Genomic DNA, 6,000 nt, shown 5'->3' on the forward strand with positions numbered 1-6,000 from the left:
CCTTGAACTGACTGGTAAGACACACGTTAATCTCAACACCTCATGAGCATTAAGTATCAGATCATTGGAAATTTCATCTCACTCTATTTATAATTTTCCTGTGTAAGTACTTTAGATAAGGAAAAACAAGGCTAGAAAAGGCTTGAGATCCTCTGATCCAAACACGCTGGCTGATATGAGTCACTGCAGGCCTCGGGCTGAACATGTGAACACACTTTGGGCTCGCAGACCAATGAAATTCTCGCTATGCGCTCCTGATAACAATGGTGTCACCTTTACACTGCTTTGCATGTATAGAGTTTGCACGACCTTTAAATGTTGAGAGGATGACTCAAGCTATTTGCCTTACGCCCTCAGGTTGTTTAAAAGGAATCCTGATGGCTTGCAGCTACAGGACTTCTGAAAGATAAATACCTACGATTCTAAAACTCATCAATTAATGGTTTTACACATGCAAATATCTGCTAGAGGTCTTATTTTTTATACTGAGGTTTTAAATTGCCTGTGAGAAGAACATGCACATAAGAGTCCATCCATTTTGGATGAAAAGCTTTGTTTTCACTGTCTATTTTTCTCTCTGTAGAACACACCATGTAAATACTTTTCTCTGACTTACTTATTTCTCTGACCGTTGTCTCTCGTCTCATCTCTCCCTTATGTGTGTATCTCGCTTGGAATGCGTAGATTTGATTGGTTGAGTGGTATCAGATTAGATGATTTAACGCCTGTAATTGGTCTGTGGTCTGGTGACTAACCAGCGTAGCTACAAATGCTTCGCTGGTTAGAATTGAAACGCTCCATCAAAATGTAATAATTTCCGATGATTTATTGGTTATAGTAGTCTGGGTGTGGATAGGGCAGCATCTGGGTCCAGACCCAGTGGTTGTAGAGGGATGATAGATGAACAAAGGGGATGCATTTTGGTCGGCAGTACCTTATATGCAATAACAGTGGCATAACATGGCAATAAATCATTTACCATTCCTCTTACACACTGAAGGACACTGATCCTGTCCTCTGCTTAGAGGGTAAGAAGCTCCCTGACCATACTGTTTTTACAATTTGCGGACACTTCAGCCGTTGTTCTTCTACTTTGAGTTAGCTGCTAACTGCTATCAGCTACTTTTTAAATTCTACCATGGTGGGTTGCAAGCAGAACACATCGTCAAAACTTCACACCCGGGGTGTCTGGTAGTTCAGTAGTAAGAGCAGGCATCGCATGTGTGAACGCATTGTCTTTGCTGCAGCAGCCATGGGTTCAATTCTTGTCTAATGAAGGCAAAAATGCCAAAAAATTAATCTTAAAAAAATAATAAAATGAACCGCGCTGCCCATGATCCTGTCGAGGTTGTTTCGCTTAGCTTAAAGGAGAGACAACTCCATCCCTGATTCCGCTACTCTACCTTTATATATATATCCTTTTCAACCCATCCCATAGTTGTTATGACATTTAACTAAAAGCCAAAAAATGTCAACTAGCTGTTGGGGCCAGAGGAAAAGTAAAGGGCTCACCAACATCAGTAGGATTTTTCCTCCTGAGACTATGAATATCTGTACAAAATGTAATAGCAGTCCATCGAAAAGTTAGTGAGATATTTTAGTGTAGACTGTCAGACCAACCCACACTGCCATCACCATGGCAAGGGTTCAAGGACCACGTTAATTGTTATGTATTTATTCCATTACTTATCATAAAAAGCAAATTGCTATTTTCTGTAATTATAAAAATCTCTTTAAATTCATGGAAAAGAGGCATGAAAATGTAAAAACCCATCACACACTGTTAGCCCTCTGATCCGTGTCAGGAAACACTGCCTGTTCATGACATCTGAGTTTTAAGCACGGCATCCACTATCACAATCAAAAACCAAAACACGCAATGTGAGATTAGGAGTTATGGTGACTTTGATGCACACATACAGTCATGCACATGCCTGTGAGCTTATCCATGTTTCCATCTGTGTGTGTGTGTGTGTGTGTGTGTGTGTGTGTGTGTGTGACCTTTACTGCCTGAGAGCAAACAACGTTCAAGACACAGAGCTGTAACGAGATCCTTAAAGAGCTATTTCTCAGAGACTTACTAAAGACACCTTACTATCTGTGATCACAGTTTGCACTCTGTATTTTGGGTTATTTTCTGAAGTGTGTGTGTGTAATGTTCTCACTCCTAACGTACTACAGTATGCAGGTGTGAGGTAATTTGTGCCGCCAGTTTTACGGAACTGTTTTCACACGGAGGAAACGCTGAGGAATTTGCAAACCACACCAAACATGCTTGATGCGAACACACCCTTAAGATGCTCCAGTTATTTAGAAAATGCAAAAAAAAAGCCTGATTAGTTTAGATGTTTCTGAAGAAGCTTCACATTTAGATTTGGAATATTTATAACTTGACTGCAGTGGGATTTTTTTATGCAGCTGTGTTTTTTACATACATGTACACAGTAAACTATACACTCAGCATTTCTGAACAGTGGGTGATGTGACATTCCTTTTTCATGTGCGTCACATGCTCCTCTTTCCTCTGGCTCTGTGTGGTTGGCCGTGATGCTAACAGGTCCTCTGTAGTGGAGGAGGATGGTGTTTCAGAGCGGAGTCAGTGAGACACTGATGCTAATGAGGCATTATCTTAAGCCTATAATGCGGAGCATGGCAGTTTAACATTGAGGGCGGCCCTCAGCACACAACCAATCTGACTCACTGGCTTTGGGATGATACTGCTGGTGACCTAAAAGCTGCAAAACACACTCAAACACACACTGGTTTTTACAGAATCATGCATAAATGTAATTCCATCTGCATTATTTATATTTTATTGTTAACTGCAGCAGTTTCAGCACTACTTTTACTCTGGATTTTCTTGTAGCCTGCAGCTTCAGTCCAAATATATTGCAATGTATCAGTCTTAATCAATCAATAAAGCACAGTAGCCTTTGTGTGTTTCATCTAGCAGCAAGCTAACAACACAAACTGCTTGTTTGGTGCCCAGTAAACTTTTAAATAGACACTGCTACATCCACTAGCTAGGTAACGTAAATATAACTGCTACACTAACTTCAGTGGAGGAGAGTGAACATTTTTTCCGCCCGTCAACACAGATATTGCACCACTTACAGTGCAGGACCAAAATTACGGAACTGAACATTAATACCCACTGAAAAACACCAGTATACAGAGGCAGAGTCCCTCCCCTTCCAGTGGACAACCATGGCACCAGTACTTAATTTGAGCCGGAACGTACTGGAACGCAGGATCTTTTCAGAAAAGGCCCTGCAGGTGCTTTCCGGAACTAATTTTCTTGGGTCTAGAACTTTTCACATCTAAAAACTACATACAGTATTGGCTGATGTCACTAGTGTTGCAGGGTGGAGTACCGTAGTACTACGGTGCCTAACGTACCACTACTGTGGGATAAGTTCAAAGTCCAATCGCAAGACAGTGAGTGTCTATGCGCCGTCCAATAACGGAGCGCGCTGGTCAATAACGGCGCGCGCTGGCCACCTGGCACTCAATATGCTGCTGTAGTGGTTTGTTTTCCAGGCATGTGAGTATCTTTGAGCAGTGAAAGTTATTATTTATTTCTTTTTACTTGTCGGTAGTGATTTGTTTTCCACAGAGCTCTACGTGCGAGCATTTTACTCGCATTTGCGACTAAAAATAGTTTGTGTGAGCAAAATAAATCATTCAGCTCGCTGTGTGAGTACAGATTTCAACCAGCAGCAGAAACGAAAGGCGAATCCTGCCGGTTGTGGGTTGAACGGGGGTCACAGACAGGAATACAGTGGTCAAATAGCCTACGGCGCCTCCGCGGCGCAAGATAACGGCTTACCGGCGACAGAGAAGTCCGACGTCAGGTCCAGTAGCTTAATTTCCTCTTTTGTTGGCGTCATGACTGCCCAGTAGTACCTGGACAACCAAGCTGTGGCGGCACACAGGTATGTGGCGTGTCAGAGGAGAAACGAGCCGTTCACATTTCTCTCTTTGTGGCAGGTAACGGCCCACAAACGGCACCGAAGGGACTTTCTTTACTTGTCAGGGGAGGAGGGTGGCTGGTTGATTTTTATTTTATTTATTCATTTTATTTTGATCCCCCCTATGTTAATCACTTATTGATGCTGTTTTTGAAGTATGAATACGTCAATAAGTAATTTATTCCATTGAAATATCATTGATGTATTATAGAAAAGTGATTTATCTTTTTATAAATGACAAAAGGCACATCTGCCTAATTTTTGCTGTGGTATTATGATACTACCCAGAACCGTGATACTTTCACTGGTATCGTACCGTGGGTCCCAATTTTGGTACCATGACAACACTAGATGTCACAACCATTCCATTCGGAAGTAGGGGAACACTGCTCTCTCAGAGGCCCAAAGTGTTCCCCTACTTCTAATTTTACAAATTAAGCACTGCATGGGACCTTATTTCCGGAAAAAAAAAAGTATTACTCACATGATGTTTGTCAATTTCAAAATATGATTTTGCAAGTCAAAAAAGTCATAGTTTGTTGTAAAACTGTTGAAGTATAACATATATAACAACTACACGAGTCACGTAGACGACGTCGTAGCTTTCTCTCTAGCTTAAGTTACGATACCAGGATGTACTCACACGAAAGGGTCTCACTTGAGTCTTTCACGTCTCAACTGATAGAAAGACCTGGAAAAAAAAGTCACTGGATAAAACACATCGTATAAGCTAACGTTAAATTTGTGAGACGAACATGGCTAAGTTACCTAGCTAGCTGGTGAGGTGATGTACACTGTGTGAGATGAGAGATGAAAGGTACATGGAATTTAAATTTCTTGTTTCTGGTATACACAGTTTTCACAAAACATGTCAAAACAAACACCATAGGGATTTATATTGATTTCTTGCCAAAAATGAATTTTTAATCTTGACTTTAATACCTGATAGATCAAAGAACAAGTGAAACGTATTGCCTTGGCCTGTGAGACTGAGAGCTACATATAGTGTCGTTCCCTCCAGTTTTGGCCTGAGTCCAAATCTTATTTTCTCCCCTATACATTCCTCTAATCTTATCTCTTTAAATGTATTAGTGAGGCTTCTGCATCTGTAAAGGAAAGCTGTGAAAGCAGCACCATAGCTGCCTGAGCCTATTCCGGGCCTTTAGGTTTGCGTCAGTATACATTCAAGCCTTAACACTCTGACTAATGCTTAAATGTGGACCATCTGTGTGTTTAACATGAATGTAATCAGCTTGTTGCCTTGTAATGTACCCTGTCTGTCCGTGTGGGTGAAACCCTGTTCTGATGTTTCTTTTAACAGCAGCAGCCCTGAGTCTGAGCCAAGTTTCCCTTCAGGGTACAGTAAAGTTTATCTTATCTTATCTTTCCATTAGCATGAGTGTGTTGCGATTGAATGAATGAAGAGAAGAATTATTACATGCTCACTCCTGTTAGACCTCAGGCTTTGTGTGCATCCTTCAAATTCCTTATTAAACCCTGACTTTTATGAACTTCTGGTACTCGCTGCATTGCCAAATGAGGAAAACTATCCTCTTAAAGTTCAACACGAACTGCTGGCATGTAACCTTTTACTAGCCACAGCTCTGGACGCAGGGTGCTTCGTAAAACTTTCATGGATAACACAATTTTAACTTTTGAACAGAGGCAGGCTCGTTGTTTCCCCCTGCTTTAAGTCTTAATGCTAAACTAAAATAGCTTTCTCCTGGATTAGCTTCATATTTAGCGCACAGACATAAGAGTAGTATTGATCCTCTTTCTCTAAGCGTATTATTTTCCCCAAATGCTCCTTTAAAAGGCAGTTTGACCAGTGGTGAAAGAAGTGTATCGAGAAGTATGCGGGACTCCATTACAGATACAATTGCTGGCTCCTCCACTGGACCTCCTTGTGATAGATAATTGAAGGCCAATATTGCTGTCTTCATGAGGGTGTGGCAGGCTCATTTTTTAAGGTAGTATGAAGGCACTGGTATCTTGTGAAACTAGATAACCTAATATATACATTGGTACC

Source organism: Epinephelus moara, chromosome 15 (assembly GCF_006386435.1).
Source record: "Epinephelus moara isolate mb chromosome 15, YSFRI_EMoa_1.0, whole genome shotgun sequence".
NCBI classification, from domain to species: domain Eukaryota; kingdom Metazoa; phylum Chordata; class Actinopteri; order Perciformes; family Serranidae; genus Epinephelus; species Epinephelus moara.